General features: G+C 40.6%; 1 pseudogene; it reads left to right on the top strand.

The window, feature by feature from the left end:
• The window catches only part of LOC110285107 (uncharacterized), a 55749-nt pseudogene that overhangs the window by 17189 nt on the left and 11446 nt on the right, over window positions 1-27114 (top strand).

The raw sequence follows: 27114 nt of genomic DNA, 5'->3' as shown, positions 1-27114 counted from the left end.
GACAACCCATTTTGGCTGCCGGAATGACTCATCCGCAAGATATTAATCAAGGATGGTGTGGAAGATGCTGACCTCCCGAGGACTGCTCCTGATTCTGACAATGCTGAACTTGTCTCAGGTTCCTAGTATGATGGGCAAACAGAGATGGGCCATTCTCTCGGCCTTCCCTAAACCAATGCCAGTTCGCCATGATGGTATAGTTTTTCCAAAATTCTTTACTACTAATAAAAAACTGGATTTACCATATTTGCCATTTGACCCTTTACGGGTCCCTTAGGAGAAAATCGCTCCCTCCAAGAACAGGGTTCCCTATGTTTTCAATTATCGCAAAAGGGGGACTGTATTCAGCTCAGTATCCGTATGTTAGGATCATTTTTGGATAGTGGGACTGTAAATTTCACCCAAACCCGAGGAAAAGGAAACAATGATATTATTCATGTTACATGGTTTTGGTGGCAATCGACAGTCTGGCTAAATGGTACATTCCCGTCTCCCAATTGGAATGAGTCGGAGCGTCCTCATCAACCCAGGATTGCTCCTCATTGTGGTGGAGAGGATGTAGGGGAGTTGCTACCATGGTCAGACTGCCAGTCGTCTGTAGCCATTTGGTTTGATGAGCACAAATATTTTACCTTCTCCCCCAATATGTTGTTTGGGCCTGAAGAAGAGTTTGTAATGAGAATGGGCCTTTTCTTGCAGGACCGCAGAATGAGCCCTTACTGCAAATGGCTACTTTGTCGGATTAATAGAAGCTGTACAGATCTTAATCCCCTTGTTTTCTTAAAAGGAGGTGCTGTAGGAAAGGCCATTTACACCAGTCTCTCCAATTATACCCTGATTGGGGCATATGGACCAACAAAATATATATATATAATTCATACTGAAGAAATCTCTGGTTTAAATAAGACACAGATTAATCTAACCAGCTATATATCTACTCCAGTATGTGTCTATCCTCCCTTTTTGTTTATTTTGTCTAATGATTCATTTGAAAGCTGTGTAAATAATTCCTGTTGGATTTCTCAATGTTGGGATGCAACAAAGGACACCTGCGCCATGGTGGCCCGGATCCCACGTTAGATCCCTGTTCCAGTGGAAACACCCTCCACCTTATCCCTGTTTCGACAAAAAAGAGATTTTGGCATTACTGCTGCCATGATCATAGCAATTTCAGCCAGTGCAGCTGCTGCTACAGCTGCAGGCTACGCTATGGCTAGTACGGTCCAAACAGGCAAAAAATTAAATCAGCTTTCAGTCGATCTGACTGATGCCATCAATGTCCAAACTTGTGCTAGTGCCCAGTTGAAGAGAGGGCTGATGATTTTGAATCAGCGCCTTGACCTGGTTGAGGAACAGATAGGCGTCCTATACCAGTTGGTCCAGTTGGGTTGTGAAAGAAAATTGGGTGCTCTGTGTATTACCAGTGTCCAATATGAAAATTTTACTCGTGCAGCTAATCTGTCTGGACAGCTCTCCTTGTATCCTGCAGGAAATTGGTCCGAGGGGTTCGATGAGACTCTTGAGGCCCTGAGGGTGGCAGTTTTAAGGATTAACTCAACGCGAGTGGACCTGTCATTGACAGAGGGCCTCTCCTCCTGGATTTCATCTGCATTTTCTTATTTTAAGGAATGGGTGGGGGTAGGTTTATTTGGTACTGCCATCTGCTGTGGACTTGTGTTTATGCTCTGGTTGGTTTGCAAGCTCAGAGCCCAACAAACACGTGACAAGGTCGTCATTGCTCAAGCACTTGCGGCCATTGAAAAAGGGGCCTCCCCCGAAATCTGGCTATCTATGCTCAAGAATTAGTCGGCATTGGTCATTTTTTGGTTGGCCTCTTATGTAGAGTTCGCCCTAGGTCATTTAGTAGTTACTGTCACATAGCACTGTGGTATCCAGGGACAGGCAACTTTCCTCATGCACAGATCAACCTAAGACACGGGGCCTTACCCTATGACGGGAAAGGCTGTGACATTAGAGGAACGACATAAGACAGGAGCCACAGCGGATGGACATAATTACACAGACCTAGCCCAGCCTCATTTTAATAAAACAAAAAGGGGGAGATGTGGAGAGACATGCTGTGAGCAATTGCCATTACAAGATGGTGGTGGCGTCTGCTGTGCCTAACTAGTAAACAAGCCTTGTGCACAGGTGCGAGAGTGAATTCACGCCAAGTCACTGCCCATCTCGGGGAGTAGTAATGAGGTGATGGGCGAGCAACAAATCAGGTGCTGACACGCCACGCTGAGGGCTATATAAGCAGCACCATTTTCCGGGTTCTGGGTCTTCTCTCCTGAAGAAGCAATAAAGCTTTTGCAGCAGAAGAATCTGGTCGTCTGAGTGTGTTCTTGCCGGTGAGAACAATAGCTCAGGACACTTCTCTACTTGTGATTGCTTTGCTCTCTCTCCCAAGTGGGACTGAGGCATCCTCACTTGGGCACTTCAGCTTGTTGAGCCTTTTGAATTCTGTGGATAGTATCTTGTGTATTCTGTATGGTTTTTGTTTTTTTTGTTTGTTTGTTTGGTTGGTTTTTTTTTTTTTTTTTTTTTTTTTTTTTTTTTTTTTTTTTTTTTTTTTTTTTTGCTAATATCCACTTATTAGTGAGTATACACCATGAATGTCCTTTTGGGTCTGAGTTACCTCACTCAGGCTATTTTCTAGTTCCATCCATTTACCTGCAAAAGTCAGGATGTCCTCGTTCTTAATAGCTAAGTAGTATTTCATTGTATAAATGAACCACATTGTCTGTATCCATTCTTCTGTCATGGGGCATCTAGGTTGTTTCCAGCTTCTGGATATGGCAAGTAAGGCCTCTATGAACATAGTAGAACATGTGCCACTGTGGCATGGTGGGGCATCTTTGGGGTATATTTCCAAGAGTGGTATACCTGGGTCTTCAGGTAGATCTATTTCCAATTTCTGAGGAACCTACAGATTGATTTCCAGGGTGGTTTTACCAGTTTGCAATCCCACCAGCAATGGAGGAGTGTTCCTCTTTCTCCACATCCTCTCCAATGTGTGTTGTCACCTGAGGTTTTGATTGTAGCCATTCTGACTGGTGTAAGGTGAAATCTCAGGGTCGTTTTGATTTGCATTTCTCTGATCACTAAAGACGTTGAATGTTTCTTTAGGTGTTTCTCAGCCATTCGAGATTCCTCAGTTGCGAATTCTGTTTATTTTTATACCCCATTTTTTGATTGGGTTGTTTGTTTGTTTGTTTGTTTGTTTTGGTTTTTGAGACAGAGTTTCTCTGTGTAGCCCTGGCTGTCCTGGAACTCACTCTGTAGACCAGGATGGCCTTGAACTCTGACCTCGAACTCAGAAATCTGCCTGCTTCTGCCTCCCATGTGCTGGGATTAAAGGCATGCACCACCATTGACCAGCAGTGATTAACTTCTTGAGTTCTTTATATATGTTGGATATTAGCCCTCTATGAGATGTGGGGTTAGTGAAGATTGTTTTCCCAATTAGTAGGTGGCAAATTTGGCTTATTGATTATGTCCTTTGCCTTACAGAAGCTTTCCAGTTTCATGAGGTCCCATTTATCAATTCTTGATCTTAGAGCATGAGCCATTGGAGTTCTGTTTAGGAAATTTCCCCCTGTGCCAAGGAGTTCAATGCTCTTTCCCACTTTCTCTTGTATTAGATTCAGTGTATCTGGTTTTATCTTGAGGTCCTTGATCCACTTGGACTTGAGCTTTGTACAAGGTGACAAATATGGGTCTATTTTTCATTACACATACAGACAGCCAGTTAGACCAGCACCATTTATTGAAGATGCTTTCTTTTTTCCATTGTATATTTTTGGTGTCTTTGTCAAAGATCAAATGACAGTAAGTGTGTGGTTTTATTTCTGGGTCTTCAATTCTATTCCAATTATCAACATGTCTGTCTCTGTACCAGTACCATGCAGTTTTTATCACTATTGCTCTGTAGTAAAGCTTGAGGTTAGGGATGGTGATTCCCCCAGCTCTTCTTTTATTGCTAAGAATTGTTTTCACTATTTCACTAACTGTTTTCACTATTCTGGGTTTTTTGCTTTTCCAGATGAATTTGAGAATTGTTCTTTCCATGTCTTTGAAGAATTGTGTTGGGATTTTGATGGGGATTGCATTCAATCTTTAGATTGCCTTTGGTAGGATGGCCATTTTTACTATGTTAATTCTGCCAATCTATGAGCATGGGAGATCTTTCCATTTTCTGAGATCTTTGATTTCTTTCTTGAGAGACTTGAAATTATTGTCATACAGGCCTTTCACTTGCTTGGTTAGAGTTACCCCGAGATATTTTATACTATTTGTGGCTATTGTGAAGGAACTTGTTTCCCTAATTTCTTTATCAGCCTGTTTATCTTTTGTGTATAAAGGAAGGCTACTGATTTATTCGAGTTAATTTTATATCCAGCAACTTTGCTGAAGTTGTTTATCAGCTGGAGAAGTTCTCTGGTAGAATTTTGGGGTCGCTTATGTATACTATCATATCACCTGCAAATAGTGATACCTTTATTTCTTTTTTACCAATTTGTATCCCCTTGATCCTTTTTTGTTGTCTTATTGTTCAAGCTAACACTTTGAGTACTATATTGAATAGATATGGGGAGAGTGGGCATTCTTGTCTTGTCCCTGATTTCAGTGGGATTTCTTCAAGTATGTCTCCATTTAATTTGCTATTGGCTGTTGGTTTGAAGTAAATTGCTTTTATTATGTTTAGGTGTGGGCCATGAATTCCTGATCTCTCCAATACTTTTAACATGAAGGGGTGTTGTATTTTGTCAAATGTAATCACATGATTTTTTTCCTTTGAGTTTGTTTATATAGTGGATTACGTTAATGGTTTTTCTTTTTTTTTAATTTTTAATATTTTTATTACATATTGTCCTCAATTACAATTCCAATGCTATCCCAAAAGTCCCCCATAGCGCCCCCCACTTCCCTACCCACCCATTCCCATTCTTTTGGCCCTGGCATTCCCCTATATTGGGGCATGTAAAGTTTGCAAGTCCAATGGGCCTCTCTTTCCAGTGATGACCGACTAGGCCATCTTTCGATACATATGCAGCTAGAGACAAGAGCTCCGGGGTACTGGTTAGTACATCATGTTGTACCAACAATAGGGTTGCAGATCCCTTTAGCTCCTTGGGTACTTTCTCTAGCTTCTCCATTGGGAGCCCTGTGTTACATCCAATAGCTGACTGTGAGCATCCACTCCTGTGTTTGCTAGGCCCCGGCATCGTCTCACAAGAGACAGCTATATTTGGGTCCTTTCAACAAAATCTTGCTAGTGTATGCAATGGTGTCAGCGTTTAGAAGCTGATTATGGGATGGATCCCTGGATACGGCAGTCTCTAAATGGTCCATCCTTTCATCACAGCTCTGAACTTTGTCTCTGTAACTCCTTCCCTGGGTGTTTTGTTCCCAATTCTAAGAAGGGGCACAGTGTCCACACTTTGGTCTTCATTCTTCTTGAGTTTCATGCGTTTAGCAAATTGTATCTTATATCTTGGGTATCCTAAGTTTTGGGCTAATATCCACTTATCAGTGAATACATATTGTGTGAGTTCCTTTGTGATTGTGTTACCTCACTCAAGATGATGCCCTCCAGGTCCATCCATTTGGCTAGGAATTTCATAAATTCATTCTTTTTAATAGCTGAGTAGTACTCCATTGTGTAAATGTACCATAATTTCTGTATCCATTCCTCTGTTGAGGGACATCTGGGTTCTTTCCAGCTTCTGGCTATTATAAATAGGGCTGCTATGAACATAGTGGAGCATGTGTCCTTTTTACCGGTTGGGACATCTTCTGGATATATGCCCAGGAGAGGTATTGCTGGATCCTCCGGTAGTACTATGTCCAATTTTCTGAGGAACCGCCAGACTGATTTCCAGAGTGGTTGTACAAGCTTGCAATCCCACCAACAATGGAGGAGTGTTCCTCTTTCTCCACATCCTCGCCAGCATCTGCTGTCACCTGAATTTTTGATTCTAGCCATTCTGACTGGTGTGAGGTGGAATCTCAGGGTTGTTTTGATTTGCATTTCCCTGATGATTAAGGATGTTGAACATTTTTTCAGGTGCTTCTCAGCCATTCGGTATTCCTCAGGTGAGAATTCTTTGTTCAGTTCTGAGCCCCATTTTTTAATGGGGTTATTTGACTTTCTGGAGTCCACCTTCTTGAGTTCTTTATATATATTGGATATTAGTCCCTTATCTGATTTAGGATAGGTGAAGATCCTTTCCCAATCTGTTGGTGTTTTTTTTGTCTTATTGATGGTGTCTTTTGCCTTGCAGAAGCTTTGCAGTTTCATGAGGTCCCACTTGTCAATTCTCAATCTTACAGCACACGCCATTGCTGTTCTATTCAAGAATTTTTCCCCTGTGCCCATATCTTCAAGGCTTTTCCCCACTTTCTCCTCTATAAGTTTCAGTGTCTCTGGTTTTATGTGAAGTTCCTTGATCCACTTAGACTTGACCTTAGTACAAGGAGATAGGAATGGATCGATTCACATTCTTCTACATGTTAACAACCAGTTGTGCCAGCACCATTTGTTGAAAATGCTGTCTTTCTTCCACTGGATGGTTTTAGCTCCCTTGTCGAAGATCAAGTGACCGTAGGTGTGTGGGTTCATTTCTGGGTCTTCAATTCTATTCCATTGGTCTATTTGTCTGTCACTATACCAGTACCATGCAGTTTTTATCACAATTGCTCTGTAGTAGAGCTTTAGGTCCGGCATGGTGATTCCACCAGAGGTTCTTTTATCCTTGAGAAGAGTTTTTGCTATCCTAGGTTTTTTGTTATTCCAGATGAATTTGCAGATTGCACTTTCTAATTCGTTGAAGAATTGAGTTGGAATTTTGATGGGGATTGCATTGAATCTGTAGATTGCTTTTGGCAAGATAGCCATTTTTACAATGTTGATCCTGCCAATCCATGAGCATGGGAGATCTTTCCATCTTCTGAGATCTTCTATAATTTCTTTCTTCAGAGACTTGAAGTTTTTATTATGCAGATCTTTCACTTCCTTAGTTAGAGTCACGCCAAGATATTTTATATTATTTGTGACTATTGAGAAGGGTGTTGTTTCCCTAATTTCTTTCTCAGCCTGTTTATTCTTTGTGTAGAGAAAGGCCACTGATTTGTTTGAGTTAATTTTATATCCAGCTACTTCACCGAAGCTGTTTATCAGGTTTAGGAGTTCTCTGGTGGAATTTTTAGGGTCACTTATATATACTATCATATCATCTGCAAAAAGTGATATTTTGACTTCATCTTTTCCAATTTGTATCCCTTTGATCTCCTTTTGTTGTCGAATTGCTCTGGCTAGGACTTCAAGTACAATGTTGAATAGGTATGGAGAAAGTGGACAGCCTTGTCTAGTCCCTGATTTTAGAGGGATTGCTTCAAGCTTCTCACCATTTACTTTGATGTTGGCTACTGGTTTGCTGTAGATTGCTTTTATCATGTTTAGGTATGGGCCTTGAATTCCTGATCTTTCCAATACTTTTATCATGAATGGGTGTTGGATCTTGTCAAATGCTTTTTCCGCATCTAACGAGATGACCATGTGATTTTTGTCTTTGAGTTTGTTTATATACTGGATTACGTTGATGGATTTCCGTATATTGAACCATCCCTGCATCCCTGGGATGAAACCTACTTGGTCAGGATGGATGATTATTTTGATGTGTTCTTGGATTCGGTTAGCAAGAACTTTATTGAGGATTTTTGCATCAATATTCATAAGGGATATTGGTCTGAAGTTTTCTATCTTTGTTGGGTCTTTTTGTGGTTTAGGTATCAGAGTAATTGTGGCTTCATAGAATGAGTTGGGTAGAGTACCTTCTGTTTCTATTTTGTGGAATAGTTTGTGAAGAACTGGGATTAGATCTTCTTTGAAGGTCTGATAGAACTCTGCACTAAACCCATCTGGTCCTGGGCTTTTTTTAGTTGGGAGACTATTAATGACTGCTTCTATTTCTTTGGGGGATATAGGGCTGTTTAGATCATTAACCTGATCTTGATTCAGCTTTGGTACCTGGTATCTGTCTAGGAACTTCTCCATTTCATCCAGGTTCTCCAGTTTTGTTGAGTATAGCCTTTGGTAGAAGGATCTGATGGTGTTTTGGATGTCTTCAGGATCTGTTGTTATGTCTCCTTTTTCATTTCTGATTTTGTTAATTAGGATGCTTTCCCTGTGCCCTCTAGTGAGTCTGGCTAAGGGTTTATCTATCTTGTTGATTTTCTCAAAGAACCAGCTCCTTGATTGGTTGATTCTTTGAATAGTTTTTCTTGTTTCCACTTGGTTGATTTCACCCCTGAGTTTGATTATTTCCTGCCGTCTACTCCTCTTGGGTGAATTTGCTTCCTTTTGTTCTAGTGCTTTTAGGTATGTTGTCAAGATGCTAATGTGTGCTCTCTCTAGTTTCCTTTTGGAGGCACTCAGAGCTATGAGTTTTCTCTTAGAAATGCTTTCATTGCGTCCCATAAGTTTGGGTATGTTGTGGCTTCATTTTCATTGAACTCTAAAAAGTCCTTGATTTCTTTCTTTATTCCTTCCTTGACCAAGGTATCATTGAGAAGAGTGTTGTTCAGTTTCCACATGAAGGTTGGCTTTCTATTATTTATTTTGTTATTGAAGATCAGCCTTAGTCCACGGTGATCTGATAGGATGCATGGGACAATTTCAATATTTTTGTATCTTTTGAGGCCTGTTTTGTGACCAATTATGTGGTCAATTTTGGAGAAAGTACCATGAGGTGCTGAGAAGAAGGTATATCCTTTTGTTTTAGGATAGAATGTTCTGTAGATATCTGCCAGATCCATTTGATTCATAACTTCTGTTAGTTTCACTGTGTCCCTGTTTAGTTTCTGTTTCCATGATCTGTCCATTGGTGAAAGTGGTGTGTTGAAGTCTCCCACTATTATTGTATGGGGTGCAATGTGTGCTTTGAGATTTACTAAAGTTTCTTTAATGAATGTGGCTGCCTTTGTATTTGGAGCATAGATATTCAGGATTGATAGTTCTTTTTGGAGAATTTTACCTTTGATGAGTATGAAGTGTCCCTCCCTGTTTTTTTTAATGACTTTGGGTTGGAAGTCAATCTTATCAGATATTAGAATGGCTACTCCAGCTTGTTTCTTCATACCATTTGCTTGGAAAATTGTTTTCCAGCCTTTCATTCTGAGGTAGTGTCTATCTTTTTCTCTGAGATGAGTTTCCTGTAAGCAGCAAAATGTTGGGTCTTGTTTGTGTAGCCAGTTTGTTAGTCTATGTCTTTTTATCGGGGAGTTGAGTCCATTGATATTAAGAGATATTAAGGAAAAGTAATTGTTGTTTCCTGTTATTTTTGTTGTTAAAGTTGGCATTCTGTTCTTGTGGCTGTCTTCTTTTAGGTTTGTTGAGGGATTACCTTCTTGTTGTTTCTAGGGCGTGGTTCCTGTCCTTGTATTGGTTTTTTTCTGTTATTATCCTTTGAAGGGCTGGATTCGTGGAGAGATAATGTGTGAATTTGGTTTTGTCGTGGAATACTTTGGTTTCTCCATCTATGTTAATTGAGAGTTTGGCTGGGTATAGTAGCCTGGGCTGGAATTTGTGTTCTCTTAGTGTCTGTATAACATCTGTCCAGGATCTTCTGGCTTTCATAGTCTCTGGTGAAAAATCTGGTGTAATTCTGATAGGCTTGCCTTTATATGTTACTTGGCCTTTTTCTCTTACTGCTTTTAGTATTCTATCTTTATTTAGAGCATTTGTTGTTCTGATTATAATGTGTCGGGAGGTATTTCTTTTCTGGTCCAGTCTATTTGGAGTTCTGTAGGCTTCTTGTATGTTCATGGGCATCTCTTTCTTTAGATTTGGGAAGTTTTCTTCTATAATTTTGTTGAAGATGTTTGCTGGTCCTTTGAGTTGAAAATCTTCATTCTCATCCACTCCTATTATCCGTAGGTTTGGTCTTCTCATTGTGTCCTGTATTTCTTGGCTGTTTTGAGTTAGGATCTTTTTGCGTTTTACATTTTCCTTGATTGTTGTGCTGATGTTCTCTATGGAATCTTCTGCACCTGAGATTCTCTCTTCCATCTCTTGTATTCTGTTACTGATGCTCGTATCTATGGTTCCAGATTTCTTTCCTAGGGTTTCTATCTCCAGTGTTGCCTCATTTTGGGTTTTCTTTATTGTGTCTACTTCCCTTTTTAGGTCTAGTATGGTTTTGTTCATTTCCATCATCTGTTTGGATGTGTTTTCCTGTTTTTCTTTAAGGACTTCTACCTGTTTGATTATGTTATCCTGTTTTTCTTTAAGGATTTGTAACTCTTTAGCAGTGTTCTCCTGCAATTCTTTAAGGGATTTTTGTGCTTCCTCTTTAATGTCTTCTACCTGTTTACCAGTGTTCCTTTGTATTTCTTTAAGTGTGTTATTAAAGTCCTTCTTGAAGTCCTCTACCATCATCATGAGATATGCTTTTAGATCCGGGTCTAGCTTTTCCGGTGTGTTGGGGTGCCCTGGACTGGGCGAAGTGGGAGTGCTGGGTTCTGATGATGGTGAGTGGTCTTGGTTTCTGTTAGTAAGATTATTACGTTTACCTTTCGCCATCTGGTAATCTCTGGGGTTAGTTGTTGTCGTTGTCACTGTTTAAAGATTGGAGCAGAAGCTGTGTTCCACTCACCAGAAGTCTCAAAATCCTGTGGCGGGGGTCTTGGGTAGCTGGCGGGTGTCAGCCGACCCTGCGCTCTAGCTACTCCGGTGCTGTTCAGGCCGGAAGAGGCCTGTGGCCCTACTCAGGCCAGTTTTCTGTTTCCCTAATTAATGCAGTCTCAGGTACTGTGCGCAATTGGATTGGAGCAGAAGCTGTGTTCCACTCACCAGAAGTCTTAAGATCCTGTGGTGGGTGTTGTGGGTAGGTGGCGAGTGTCAGCCGACCCTGCGCCCTAGCTACCCCGGTGCTTTTCTGACCGGAAGAGGCTTGTGGCCCTACTCAGGCCGGATTTCTGCCTCCCCAACCAAAGCAGTCTCAGGTCCCGCGTGATTGGACTGGAGCAGAAAGTTTTGTTGAGTATAGGCTTTTATAGTAGGATCTGATTTTTTTTTAATTTCCACTGTTTCTGTTGTTATTTCTCCCTTTTCATTTCTGATTATATTAATTTGGATACTGCCACTTGGCCTTTAATTATTTTGTCTAGGGGTTTATCTATCTTATTGATTCTTTCAAAGAACCAGCTTTTGGTTTTGCTGATTCTTTGTATTGTTTTCTTTGTTTCTATTTGGTTAATTTCTGCCCTGAGTATGACTATTTCCTGCCTGCTACTCCTCTTGGGTGAGTTTTTTTCTTTTTGTTCTAGGGCTCTCAGGTGTGCTGTTAAGTTGTTAGTGTAAGATCTCTCCCGTTTCTTTACCAGGACACTTAGTGCTATGAACTTTCCTCTTAGCACTGCTTCACTGTGTCCCATAGGTTTGGGTATGATGTGTCAACATTTTCATTAAATTCCAGTAATTCTTTAATTTCTTTATTTCTTCCCTGACCACGTTATCATTGAGTAAAGAGTTGTTCAGTTTCCACATGTATGTGGGCTTTCTGTAGTTTTTGCTGTTATTGAAGACCAGTCTTAGGCCAATGGTGGTCTGATAGGATGCATGGTATTATTTCAATCTTCTTGTATCTGTTGAGGGTTGTTTTGTGACCAATTCTATGGTTGATTTGAGAGAAGGTACCATGAGGTGCTGAGAAGAAGGTGTATTCTTTTCCTTTAGGGTGAAATGTTCTGTAGATATCTGTTAAATCCATTTGGTTTATAACCTCTCTTAGTTTCACTGTGTCTCTGTTTAGTTTCTGTCTCAGTGACCTGTACTTTGGTGAGAGTGGGGTGTTAAAATCTCCCAGTATTATTGTGTGGAGTTCAATGTGAGTTTTGAGTTTTAGCAAAGTTTCTTTTATGAGTTTGGGTGCTCTTGCATTTGGGGCATAGATGTTTAGAATTGAGATGTTCTCTTGGTGGATTTTCTCCCTAATAAATACGAAGTCTCCTTCTTCATCACACTTGATAACTTTTGATTGAAAATCTGTTTTATTGGATATAAGGATGGCAACTCCTGCTTGTTTCCTTGGACCATTTGCTTGGAAGAGCTTTTTCCATCCTTTTACTCTGAGATAAGTGTCTGTCCTTGTTGTTGAGGTGAGTTTCTTAAACAACAAAATGATGGATCTTGTTTATGTATCCAATCTGTTAGCTTATGTCTTTTTATATATGAGTTGAGTCCATTAATATTGAGAAATATTAAAGAGAGATGACTGTTCCTGACATGTTTGTTTTTGTAGGTGGTTTTATGTGCTTGTGGCTCTCTGCTTTTGACTTGTTGTGAGATGCTTAGTATCTTGTCTTTTCTTTGGTGCAGGTATCTTCCTTGTGTTAGAGTTTTCCTTCCAGGATCCTCTGTAATGTTGGGTTGGTAGATAGATTCTGTTTAAATTTAGTTTTGTCCTCAAATATTTTATTTCCTCCATCTATGTTGATCGAGAGTTTTGCTTGGTATAATAGCCTGGGCTGGCATTTGTGTTCTCACAGGGTCTGTATGACCTCTGAGCAGGCTCTTCTGGGTTTCATAGTCTCTGTTGAAAAGTCTAGTATAATTCTGATAGGTCTACCTTTGTATGTTACTTGACCCTTTTCCCTTGAAGCTTTTAATATTCTTTCTTTGCTCTGTGAATTTAGTGTTGTGATAATTATGTGATGAGAAGATTTTCTTTTCTGGTCCCATTTATTTAGTGTTCTATAGGCTTCTTGTCCCTTTATGTCCATCACTTTCTTTAGGTTGGGGAAGTTTTCATCTATGATTTTGTTGAAGACATTTTCAGGTCCTTTGAGCTGGGAATCTTTGTTCTCTTATATTCCGATTATTCTTAGATTTGGTCTTTTCATTGTGTCCTGAATTTCCTGGATTCTTTGGTTTAGGAGTTTTTTATGTTTTGAATTTTCTTTGACAATTGTGTCAATTTCTTCTACTGTATCTTCTACACTTGAGAGTCTCTCTTCTATTTCTTGTATTTTAATTCCTGACCTCTCTCCTAGGTTTTCCATTTCCAGGTTTGCCTCCATTTGTGTTTTCTTTATTGTTTCTATTTCCACTTTTCGATCTTGGATCTCTTTATTCAATTCTTTCACCTGTTTGCCTGTGTTTTCCTGTATTTCTTTCCGTGAGTAATTGATATCCTCCTTAAAGTACTCTATTATCTTCATGAGATAAGATTTTAGGACAGATTCCTGATTTTAAGGCGTGTTGGTGTATTCAGGGCTTGTTGTGGTGGGAGAACTGGGTTCTGGTGATGTCCACATGTTTTGGCTTCTGTTGCTTATGGTCTTGTGCTTGCCTTTTTCCATATGGATATCCCTGGTGTTTGTTGATCTGGATGACTGTATGGAGTCTGTCTCTTTTGTCCCTGGGTTGCTTCAGGTCTCCTGGTAGGCTTGCAGCCCTGACTGTATCAGACCACCCATGGGACCTTCCAACTGGGGGCTCTTCACACGGACAGAGAAGCTGTTGATCTGTTGCCCTGGCTGCAGTAGATCTCCTGGGAGGCCTTCAGACTGTTGGATCTTTCTTGGAGCAGTCAAGCTGAAGTCCAACTGCTCTGAGTGCAGAGGATCCTCAATTACTCAACTGCTTTGAGTGCAGCAGGTCCTCTAGGATATATCGGGATATGGAGTCTTCACGGAAGCAGACCAACTAGGGGTCTGCCCCAACAGCAAGGACCAGGCAGAAGAGATAGAAGGGATGGAAGGCAGGGCATATCACTAGTCTTAGTTCATTCTCACAATAACCCCTGAGGCAGCTGTTACAATCCTCATGTCCCAGAAGGCAGACCTGAGACTCAGCAAAGATGCTCCCGTTTTTATCATTTAACCTCTCTGCCAAATCTCACTAAAGACAAATCTCTCTCTCTGTAAGGACTGTTTTCTGGCTTGTAGCTTTTTGTTTTGGGAAGGGCTATTCAAGGAAACTAACAGCTATGTGGTAGTAAGGGGATACATTTTACCCTACCAATGACACTGCCCACTATGTTGATGTATGCTGCATTGTCAGGGCAAAACAAACAAACAAACAAACAACAAACACACACACCTGACAAAATTCTCCACTATCCACAGATCCAGTAATAGATCTTGGCTCCCTCAGGGATTTGGGTTGCCATTTAGGGAGTGTGTGTGTGTGTGTGTGTGTGTGTGTGTGTGTGTGAAAGAGAGAGAGAGAGTCAGAGAGACAAAGAGACAGAGACAGAAAGAGAGAGAGAGAGACAGACAGACAGACAGACAGACACACACACACAGAGAGAGAGAGAGAGAGAGAGAGAGAGAGAGAGAGAGAGAGAGAGAATGCATCCTCTGCCATAAGAAACAGGGTGGTGTCATTGTGATGCTTATTTCTCCTGAAGTTTTCTGGGAAAATGTTAGTTTTGAGGGAGTAGAAATAAGAAAACAAGCTAGAGGTCCTAAAATGTAGGGGAAAATCTAAAATGTAGGGTTCCATATACCATTTCAATTTACATTTACTTTACATCAGAAAGTATTCACAGAATACTTTCTAAAACTTTTCTTTTTTGGTAATGCAAGATGGCCTTGTATGTGGGAGTTGAATGCTTTAGTCACACAATTCTCAGTTTGTTCTAAGTCCAATAGCTCTGTTTTTAGAAACATGTAAACTACTGGATTTTCTGACTAAATTAGATTAAGATATTTGACTGGGGAATGTGAGATGGAATACTTCCAGGTCATGAATTTGGACAGCTTGCATTGAAGGAGATTTAGGAAAATAAGTATTATTGAGAAACAGAGACATCATACAATTACAAATGGGAAATGCACCAAAAGAAGTAATAACTTCTAAATATGCATATACCTAACAACGTGGCTTCAAAATATAAGAAACAAAAGCAAATGGAGATAAAGAACACATAAAGACACCTACTACATACACAAGACATGGGCACCTACCAGAAATCAGTAGAATAACTGAGCTGTAAAAACCAGTGGAGTAACTGGGGTTGGTGGTATAATCCTGTATTTTATTTCCTCAGGAGACTAATTCAGAAGGATAACAAATCCTCCTGGACTACAGAGTGAGTTAAAGGCCACCCTTGGTATTTTGGAAAGACATTGTCTTAAAATAACAAACATAAAAGAAGGGCTGTGCTATGTAGCTCAGTGATAGAGTACTTGCCTAGCTTTTCTAGCACATGGAGGCCCTAGGTTTAGTTCCCGGTACCTAACACACTAAGAGTAGAGTATAAGAGAAGGACACTGTCGGGACTAGAGAGACAGCTCAGCCATTAAGAGCACTTGTTGCTCTTTCAGAGGACCTGGATTTGGTTCCCAGCATCAACATGGCAGCTCACATCTATAGTCTAGATCCAGGGGATATGATACTTTCTTCTGATCTCTGTGGGTACCATCCAAGCATGTGGTGCACTTACATACAAGCAGATAAAGCACCCAGAGATGTATAATAAAAAATAAATGATAGCCGTTGAACCAACTTGATAATGTTTTGGATTGTTTCACTTAACATCATCAGAATATACCAAAATAGAATACCATGGACCAAAAGACAAACTGAGTCTAGAAAATTAAGAGCATGACAGAAAAAGGCTTAAAGTAGCTTTATAAAGTAGATTAGGTATTCTGAGGGGGAAAATGTATTAGAAGTGACAAGAGTGGGGAATCTATATTCTTTTTTTCTTTAATAGATACAGAGTTTCTGTTTGAAATGGTTTTAAAAAAGGATAGAACAGTGTTGATGGTTAGATAATATTGTATTTTTATTGAAAACTATTGAGTTATTCACTTAAAATGACTAAGACACTAAAATGGCTATGGATTTTTAATATAATAAAAATCAGTTGGGGCAAAAAGAGATATGAATTTGAAAGAAAACAAGGAAGGTTTGGAGGAAGGAAAGCAAAAGTGATGTATAAGAAAATAAAAGTAGTAAAATTTCAAAACAGTACTATTTAAAGTACTTGCTCATCTAACAACTTAAAAAGAATAAGATTACTTAAGACATTAAAAAAATCAGTTAATAGAAAACCATATTCATTGTATAGTGTCTGAACAGAAGAGGGTTGTATAGCCCTGACTATCCTGGAACTCACTCTGTAGAACAGGCTGGTCTTGAACTCAGAAATCTGCCTGCCTCTGCCTCCCAAGTGCTGGGATTAAAGGCATGCTCTACCACTGCCCAACCAGAAGAGGGTTTTAGAAAAGGAAACAATAGAAAGATATAAGAAAAAACTCAAATCATTAGAAATTAAACAGTGAACTTCAAAACAAACCATGTGCAAAAGAAGTAATTTCAAGGAGATTTTAAAATATTTGAGAATGAAGCATATCAAAATTTGTAGAACACATCCAGACTTATAGACATAAATGTTCATGTTTCTAAAGAACAAATGTGCAAAATCAATAACCAAGACTTTATGTAACAACTATATATGAAGAACAACAAATCAATGCAGAGCAAGAACAAGGAGAGGAATAAATGCAGGACAGGAAATGGAAGAAGTTGAAAACAGAAAAATAATAAAGTAATGAGACACTGCACAGATTCAGTGAAAATATCATGGAATGTATAGATGGTTAGCCAAACTAACAAAGAAAAAGTAAGAAAAACAAGTTATCAGCAGTAAGAATAAAACTGGAGCCATTACTAGAAACTGTGCAAGGTCACATGAACAATAGGACAACAGGATGAATACGTACTTCTGAACCTACAGTAACTTTGATGAAACAGACCACCTCCTCGTGCTGTGACCCTTTAATACAGTTCCTCATATTGTAGTGACCCCTAACCATGACATTTTTGTTATTTCATAACTGTAATTTGTGAGTTATGAATTGTAATGTAACTATTTTTGGAGATAGAGAGCTTTGCCAAAGCCAAAGGTTGAGAACCACTGCTTTAAAAACACTAACAATCTCCCAAGAAGAAATAACCTGAGGCACTCTCATGGAAGCAGCTAGCGTGAGGCTGTGCTGTGCTACCCAGACTAGCGAACAATACAGTCAGGTTGGCTAAAGGTGACTCCAAGAAACCAAAGGCAAGATATCTGTTTATGCCTTCTTCAAGCAGACATGCAGGGAAGAACATAAGAAGAAAAACCCAGAGGTTCCAGTCAATTTTGCAGAGTTTTCCAAGAAATGCTCTGAGAGGTGGAAGACCATGTCTAGCAAAGAGAAATCAAAGTTTGATGAAATGGTAAAGGCAGATAAAGTAAGCTATGATCGGGAGATGAAAGATTATGGACCAACTAAAGGAGGCTGTAAGGAGCGGATGTGGCCGAGGCCCCAAGATGGCGCCCAGGACTGCTGCCAAGTCTTATGACTGGCACCTGACTTCCTCATATCCTTCAAGATAGCCACGTACCTTGAGCTGCATTGCACAGATGCACCACGTCGAATATAGTCCTGAGCCAATGAACTGTGCCTATGTGGACTGGGGTGAGGGGGCGGGGACTGGAGGGGATAAAGGGGGATGGCCAAGAGAGGTCGGGCATTCTTTTCCTATACATTTGTGAAGAAGGACATCGGTTTCGTTGCTTCTTTTCTGCTGGTTGGAGACAGTAGCGACAAGTGGTGGAACCCGTACAGGGACATGACAAGTCCAGAACTCTTGGCAGTCAGGGTAGCCAGCTGGAAAGCTCCCAGGTAAGTGGGACAATTCAAGTTCTAGGTTAGAGACTATTAGGTTCCTGGATTAGGGACTATTGAGGTAAGTGGGATGATTCAAGTTCTCAGTTAGAGACAATTAGGTCCCTGGATTAGGGACTATTGAGGTTCTCCGAGTGAGACAATTAAAGTTATACTAAGCACTATGGGAAACAAAATATCAGGACATTCTGTTCCTCAGGCCTTAAAAGACCTCCTAAAGATAAAAGGAATTGGGCTAAAAAAGGAAACCCTAGAAAATTTTCTGAAAGCGGTAGATCAGGTGACCCCATGGTTCCCAGTCTCTGGTCACCTTACCTGACCGAGCTGGGAGAAGTTAGGAAAAGATTTGAAGTTTGCAGAGGAACAGGGAATCCTCAAAAAAAGGGTTCTACCGGTATGGAAGTTAGTTCGCAACTGTGTAGAGGACAAGGAAAAATGTGGAGCTGAGCTGCAGAAGGGGAATGAGGCTTTGAACCAAGTAAGAGAGGAGAGATCACAGAAGTCCGATGCCGAAAGCAGTTCTAGCGAAGGGGACATGTCTGAAGAGGACTTGGAAAGTATAGCAGACAGTTTAGAAAAAGTGAAAGTAAAAGTGCAGCCATCGGCTTCAGGGCCGCAGTTATGCTCCTGAAGGCGCCACAGGGTGTACTTTGCATCCAGAAGCATGGCGAGAGCTAAGTGCTCACTGCTTCCCAGTTTTCCAGGATGCTCAAGGAGCTCCATTTCATGAGCCACTAGACTGGAAGGTAATTCAAAGACTGGCGGAAGGGGTACGAGCCTATGGGTCATGGGACAAGGGATTTGGCTCTACTGGCACTTCTGCCATTTTTTGCTCCCTAGATTTAGATGAAAAGACCTTTATTGCAGCTTATCATAGAGGGAAAATCTATTTCTGGGCTGTTGGAAACTGGCGCAGATCGCAGTATCATCAGCATCAAGGATTGGCCCTCTGGTTGGCCACGTCAGCGATCAGAGCAAACCCTGAGAGGACTTGGATATGCTCAGATGCCAGAAATGAGTTCCCACCATCTAAGTTGGCGTGACGAGGAAGGGCATTCAGAGCATTTCCAGCCCTATGTGCTGTCTGTCCCTATTTCATTATGGGGGTGTGACTTGATGAAAAAGATGGGTTTTAAACCGACCAATGAAGGACCATATAGCACTCAAGCCCAGCGAATGATGTTGCATTTGGAATATAAGCCTGGTAAAGGTTTGGGTCGCTATTTACAAGGTAGACTATCCCCGATACCAGTTGAGAGGAAGAATGATCAAGCCTGTTTGGGTTTTTCCTAGGGGCCACTGAGGGAGCTATATCTATTACTTGGAAGACTGTGGAACCAGTGTGGGTTCCTCAGTGGCCACTACCCTCAGAGAAATTAACAGCAGCACAAGATCTGGTTAGGGAACAGTTGAACCTAGGCCATATCAGACCCTCTACTTCCCCCTGGAATACCCCGATTTTTATTATCAAGAAAAAGTGGGGGAAATGGAGGTTATTACATGATTTGAGAGAAATTAATAAACAAATGGTAATTATGGGACCTGTACAGAGGGGATTACCCCTTCCTTCTGCCTTACCTAGAAATTGGTCTTTAATTATTTTAGATATTAAATATTTTTTTCATTCCATTGCATCCCCAGGATGCAGTCAGATTTGCTTTTACAGTGCCCTCTATTAATCATGTTGAGCCTGATGAGAGATTTGAATGGGTTGTTTTGCCTCAAGGCATGGCTAATAGCCCTACCATGTGTCAACTTTATGTAGATTCTGCTCTTAAAGGGGTAAGAGATCAATTTCCTAGGTTGAAATGTTATCACTATATGGATGATATACTTTTTGCTGCACCCACAGAGGAGATATTGGAACACGCATATAGTGTAGTGATCCAAAATGAAAAGAAAAGCAATTGGTTGTAGCCCTGGAAAAGGTTCAGAAAGGAAAAGTTGTGAATTATTTAGAAACTGAAATTTTTGATAGTCAAGTATCTCCCCAGAAAATTCAGATTCAGATGGATAATTTGAGGACATTGAATGATTTTTCAAAAGCTATTGGGGGATATACAGTGGGTATGTCCCTATTTGGGCCTAACCAACAAACAATTACAACCATTATATGATATTTTGCCGGGAGATATAGAATTAAATTCTCCCCGGCAGCTTACTGATTCTGCCCGCGTAGTGTTAAGTTTGGTCGAAAAAGGGTATTCAAACAGCAGCATTAAAGAGAAGAGATCTGTTCAGTCCTATTATTTTGTGCATCCTGCCCTTGGAGACCCAGCCTACTGGAGTCCTCTGGCAGGGCGCCCCTTTGCTATGGATACATCCCAAGATTTCACCCGCAAAAATCTTGTCTTATTACCCTGCCTCGGTAGCACAATTGGCCTTGATTGGCCTACAACAATGTATTCAATATTTTGGCAATCCCCCTCAGGAATTGATTGTTCCATATAATATGAAGCAAATAGAAGTATTATCAGGTACTGTTGATGATTTGGACTATTTTGAGATGTAACTTTATGGGAAAGATGGATAATCATTTCCCTAAGGATCCCATTTTGCAGCTGATTAAAGCTTATCCAGTTGTTTTTCCACGAATTACTTCTCGAGTGCCATTGCCTGATGCCCCTTTAATTTTTACAGATGGGTCTAAGACAGGCTGCGGAGCATATTTGGTCCATGGCTCCACACCAGTAACTTTCCCCCTGCTTCTCCCCAAGTTATTGAGTTGCAGATTGTTATAAAAGTTTTTGAATTGTATTCTGAATCTTTTAATTTAATTTCAGATAGTCAGTATGTGGTTAATTCACTAGCAGTGCTAGAAGTGGTGGGGAAGGTGAATTTTTGATCCACTATAGGGGATTTGTTACGTAAATTGCAATCCTTAATTTTAAATAGAAGTTCTCCATTTTTTGTCCAACACATTTGAGCTCATACAGGTTTGCCTGGCCCTTTAGCAGAGGGCAATGATTTGGTTGATAAAGCTGTTAGAGCTGCTTCTGCCTTTTTGATTCAAACACCTGTAGAACTGGCTCGTGAATTTCATTCACAGTTTCATGTGAATTCCAAAACACTTTCTTCTCGATTTCATATTACTAGAGCAGAGGCAAGGGATATTGTTATGGCTTGCAAAGCCTGTGTCCCCCTATTGCCTCAGGCAAGTGTGAGAGTAAACCCTCCACATTTGGCAAATGGATGTGACTCATTTTTCAGAATTTGGTAAATTGCAAATTGTTCATGTTAATGTAGATACAACCTCTGGGGTGTTGTTTGCCTCCCTGCATACTGGTGAAAAGGTACGCCATGTCATTGCTCATTGCTTTGAGGCATGGGGTGCATAGGGTCAGCCCAGAGAGCTTAAGACTGATAATGGACCTGCTTATACTTCAGCTTCTTTTGTTTCCTTTTGTAAAATGATGGGTGTCCACTTGGTGCATGGTATACCCTACAATCCTCAGGGCCAGGGCATCATTGAAAGAGCCCATCACACTCTGAAAGAGTGTCTAATAAAATAGAAAGGGGGAGTAGCCTCTGGCACTACTCCTAGGTAGAGATTAGCCATTGCTCTCTTTACCTTGAATTTTTTGAATAAAGATAAAAATGATTTGACTGCTGCAGAACAGTTTGCCAATCCCTAGGCATCCTACAAAGGTACAGTCACGTGGAAGGATGTTCTGAGTGGATAATGGCATGGGCCCGATCCTGTGTTAGTCTGGGCAAGAGGGTCTGTTTGTGTGTTTCCACAGGATCATCGCCAGCCGCTGTGGGTTCCAAAGCGATTGACAAGGGTAGTTCAAGATGGACGGAGGTGCCCTGATGAAGCTGCTCCTGGGGGTGATGATGCTGCCTGCAGTGATGACTGAAGATCTATGATGGGCCCCCTTTTGTAGGGGTATTCGAGATTCGCTGCCCCCATGGATCCGCTGCCGGTCCAGGAAGGCTTTGTGGGCCGTGAAAAAATATTTTACCTTTCCCCCTTATATTAGTACCAGTCATAATCAAGCGTTTTCAGGGTTTAATTGGACGTATCAAAATCCAGCCCAGAGAGGAGCAAGCAATCCCTTTAATGTTTGGCTGTTGTGTGGGATAAATTGGGAGTTGTGCAGATCTTTCTTCTTTGAGTATGTTGATGGGTGGGGTGTGGGGAAATACTAGCTTTTATTGGAATGGATCTGTATTATTTGAGTCTTCTGTTATTCAATTTGCTTATGGGAAGAATGTATTCTTTAAAGCCACGCCTGTATGCGTTTGGCCTCCTTTTGTATTTTTAGTTTATAATGGTAGTTATTTTGATGATGTTGTAGAATGTGAGGAGGATAGTTGTTTTTATAGTATGTGTTGGAATGCTTCTATGTTTTCTTTAGCTATTGTGACCTGAATGCCTAGATTGTTACCATGGCCCGTGCAGACCCCTTCAGTTATAACCTTGTTTAGACTCAAGAGAGATTTTGGGATAGTCCATATCAATTCCACTCGGGTGGATATATCCATGGCTGAAGGACTTGCAAATTGGATTGCCACCACTATGTCACACCTAAAGGAATGGGCCGGTATTGGTGGATTGGCACTGTACTGGATGCTCATCAGTGTCCTGGCCTTTTGGTGCATCTGCTGCATGCAACATCACCATTGCAGGGCTCAAGCTCTGTTGATACAAGCTTTTGAAGCTGTGGAGATGGGACAATTTCCTCAAGTGTGGCTTGGCATGCTAGGGAAGTAGTCAATGACGGGTAAGACTCCCTGGACGTGTTATCAACCTAAGACAGGGATCAGACCACTGCTGCCTGTCTCCCGATGACGGGTAAGGAGCATTGTTGCAGGGGGCAACCTAAGACAGGAATTCTCTCTGCCAATTTAAAGAATAAGGGGGAGATGTGAGGAGCGGGTGTGGCCACGGTCCCAAGATGGCGCCCGGGACTGCTGCCAAGTCTTATGACTGGCACCTGACTTCCTCATATCCCTCAAGATAGCCACATACCTTGAGCTGCATTGCGCAGATGCACCACTACGTAAGATCAGATGACGTGACAAATGTAGTCCTGAGCCAATGAACTGTGCCTATGTGGACTGGGGTGAGGGGGAGGGGACTGGAGGGGATAAAGGGGGATGGCCAAGAGAGGTCAGGCATTCTTTTCCTACACAATTGTGAAGTTCCTGAATAAACTGCCTTGAGAAGGACGTCAGTTTCATTGCTTCTTTTCTGCTGGTTGGAGACGGTAGCGACAGGAGGCAAGAAGAAAAAGGACCCAAATGCCCCCAAAAGACCCCCATCTCGATTTTTCTTATTCTGCTTCAAATTCCACCCCAAGATCAAATCCACAAACTCCGGCATCTTCATTGGAGATGTGGAAAAAAATAATCTGGGTGAGATGTGGAATAACTTAAGTGACAATGAAAAGCAGCCTTACGTTATCAAGGCAGCAAAGCTGAAGAAGTATGAGAAGAATGTTCCTGAGCATCAGTCTAAAGGGAAGTTTGATGATGCCAAGGGTCCTGCTAAAGTTGCCCGGAAAAAGGTGGAAGAGGAGGAGAGAAGGGAAGGGGGAGGGGAAGGGGGTAGAGAAAGATGAATTAAAAACTGTCTCCTTGTGAATACCTTAGAGTAGGAGAGCACTGTGATTGACACATCTCTTATTTGAGTCATGTCTATTGCCCTTTTTAGATTTAATTACACAATTTGATCACAACAATATTGTAGTTTCTCAAAGTGTCAGTGGTTCACATGAAGTGGTCATGGGTGTCCAGAGCACCCTAAAACTATATCAAACTGTACATAGCTCCAAACATTTTTAAAATGAAAAGGCACTCTTGTGTCCTCCTCAGTGCACTTGCTGTTGGTGTGACAAGGCATTTAACGATGTTTCTGTCATTTTGTTCTCAACTCATAAGGTAGTGTTAACTATATGGTTATTGGCTAGAAATCCTGAGTTGTCAACTGTACATATCTATAGTTTGTAAAGAGAACAAAACAACCCAGACAGATTCTTGATGTCCCTTGTTTGGCATGGAGGCTGTGAGGGGAAGATGCCTTTTGGAGGGGGCCTGTTGATACTGCGGTGGGCATCCATTTAGCTTCAGGCTGTCTTGTTTTTGTATATAGTGGCATAGCATTCTGCTGACATTCTTAGTTGTGGAAAGTGGGGAGGGGTCAGCTGGAGATTTTGGAGTTTTTGGAGTGTTTGGAGTTTTTTCTGTTTTGTTTTGTTTTGTTTTTTTTCGAGACAGGGTTTCTCTGTGTAGTCCTGGCAGTCCTGAAACTCACTCTGTAGACCAGGCTGGCCTCGAACTCAGAAATCCACCTGCCTCTGCCTCCCAAGTGCAGTAGGTTTTAAACTTTTAAAGAAACTGTAGAACTCATCGTTGCCAGCAAAGCAAAGAACTACTGCATCAATGGAAGTTCACGAACCCTCTGGACCTATATGCATTTGCAACATTCTGTTATTTTTTGTATGTTTAGAATACTGAAATGTGGGTTGGAGAGATGGCTCAGTGGTTTGACTGCTCTTCCAGAGATCCTGAGTTCAATTCTCAGCAACCACATGATGGCTCAAAACCATCTGTAATGGGATCTGATGCCCTCTTCTGGTGTGTCTGAAGACAGCTACAGTGTACTCATATAAATAAAAATAAATAAATCTTAAAAAAAAAGAATACTGAAATGTTTTTGAAGTTAAATAAACAGTATTACATTTTTTAAAAAGAAGAAGAAATAACCTAGAAAAATGAATTTATGATCTAGAAGTTATGAGAAAGACAATTCCAGATACCACGAATAAGCTAGAACAAGAATTCAGGAATATTATAATAGTTCTATACAAAATCTACCAGACAACAATAGCTCTTTTTTGAGGCTAGCATTACTGAAAAAATTAGTTGGGGGGCCAACTATGATTGCAGACAAAAAAATCCAATCTTTAAAGTTAGTATACTGACTGCAGCAATTAATAAAACTGATAATGTTTCATGACAAATTGAAGGCTTAGTTAAGACCTGGAATGCTGGATTATATTCTTTTTTTAAAAATTGCTTATTTACTTATTTATTTTATGTATATGAGTACACTGTAGCTGTACTGATGGTTGTGAGCCATCATGTGGTTGCTGGGAATTTGAATTCAGGACCTCTGCTCTCTCTGTCACCTCCACTTGCTCCAGCTTAAAGATTTATTATTATATCTAAGTACACTGTAGTTGTCTTCAGATGAACCAGAAGAGGGCGTCAGATCTCATTAAAAATGGTGGTTAGCCACCATGTGGTTGCTGGGGTTTGAACTCAGGACCTTTGGAAGAACAGTCAATGCTCTTAACCGCTGAACCAACTCTCCAGCCCGGATTACATTTTTTAATGAATGTGATTTTATCATATCAACACACACACACACACAAACCAGAAACAGGCCCCCCAAAAAAAATCTATGCCAGAATTTCTAAACAGATTTATCAAATAACTGCCGACGACATTATAGGCTAATGGGTAAGAGTACTTGCTGCCCTTCCAGAGATTCGATGTTAGTTCCCAGCAATTACATAGGGAAGCTCAGAAATGTCTTTCACTCTAACCACATGGGATCCAATACGGTCATTGGCTCTTCTGGTCTCCACAAGCATTTGCACACATGTGAAACACACACTTATATATATTTACACACATACACACATAAATAAAAATTAAGTCTTTAAAATGTTTATCAAATCATGTTGGGCATGGTGGATTGAATCTATAATCCTAGTAAGTAGGAGGGGAGAGGCAGAGGATGGCCTCAATTTTTAAGGACCATATGATGTACACTGTGAGTTCTGGGCCAAGTGGAGTTATATAAGACAACTTTGTGTCAAAAGCAAACAAAATTACCCCTCCTTTTGAAAAAAAAATCAATAAAAAAGAAGAAGAAAACCCCTGTCTTAATACATGTAGCTACTATAATGGTGCCAATCTAAATGCTGCCCTCTAAGATCTGGACAAAGAGGGTGTCAGATAGACATTCTTATTGTGTCTAATCTCTGCATTGTAGAGCCAATCCCAGAACAATGAAACAGGCAGAATAAGGTGAACATAAATTACAACTAAGTAGTTCTGGGCTGTTGACATGCTACGTGGCAGTTTTCTACAGCTACTATTATTTATATGTGTCCACTGACTCTCCCTCCTAAATGCAATCTGCCAGAGTGGTGACTCTGGAAGACTCAGTTGACGTGGATGTAGGTCACCTGAAGTCGAAGAACTATCTTTCTGTTTGTGAACTAAAGTTTAAAATGATTTCTTAAAAGATGGATAATGATGAAAATGAACATCAGTTACCTATAAGAGTGGCCAGGTAAAGACAGAAGCAAGTGATGAGCTGCACATTGGAGAAGCAGGAAGCAATCAGATTAATGCTGGCAGCTGCAAGTATATCATCAATAGCTTTCCTTTGGGGAGTTACTATTCTATCATGTGCAGTCTTTAGGCTAGAGTGTGGTTCAGGACATGTGCACATTAGTGGCAACACTTAGTGACTACACAAGAAGACGGTGAGAAGATGAAGAAGAGGATGGGAAGTTTCATGTATGTGTAGTCCATGGGTGACTTGGGACTTTGGGAGTCTCTTACACATTTTGGGGTTATTCTTTCTCTTCCCCAGTTCAGTGTTTTCCAGGATTCTTTTCACACTCATTTATAGAGGTCTCTTTTCCCCAGTTCTTTACAGAGAAGATAGTTTCCTTAACAAGTTTTAGTACCCTGCACCATTGTACTAAGTACTGCAGTTCAGTTTTCCTTTTCTATGTTTTTCTCTGTTTCACATGTATGGATGTTTTATAAACAAGTATGTTAGTGTATCGTATCTGTGGAGGCCAGAAGAGGGCACTGGATCCTTGGGATTGGAGTTACAGATGGTTGTGAGCCACCATGTGGGTGCTGGTAATTGAACCCAGGTCTTCTGATAGAGCAGCTAGTACTATTAACTATGTACTATACATTTACATTTTATATACATTTTTATCCAGTTTTGATTTGTAATTAGCAGGAGACAAAGGCTACTGTCAATGTCCTCTGTCTTGGTCAAAACTGGGAGTCTGTTACTTAATGTAAGATGAAATGCCAAGGATACGTGTAGAGATTTGTAAAATTAGTATAATGAAGCTCTGGGAGATCACACAGTCCAACAGAACTCCATCAGTAGCTGCCTAGGGGAAGAAAAGGGTAAGTGCTATATACAGACAACTAATCAAGTGCATTCTTAAAATAACTGGCTTTAGTCAAGACACAAATATTCTAGTCATGCTATGATTCTTCATATATTATCTCATACTCTTCTTCAAGGGGTAGCTTTGCATAAATATCTAACCATGGTGTCTAGGATAGTGACTCGGAAATCATATTTATTTATTTATTTATTTATTTATTTATTTATTTATTTAATTTATGTAAGTACACTGCAGCTGTCTT

Source organism: Mus caroli, unplaced genomic scaffold (assembly GCF_978045245.1).
Source record: "Mus caroli unplaced genomic scaffold, Mus_caroli_1 scaffold_19, whole genome shotgun sequence".
NCBI classification, from domain to species: domain Eukaryota; kingdom Metazoa; phylum Chordata; class Mammalia; order Rodentia; family Muridae; genus Mus; species Mus caroli.
The sequence above is the reverse complement of the archived record's forward strand: the minus strand, read 5'-3'. Positions and strand labels throughout refer to the sequence as shown.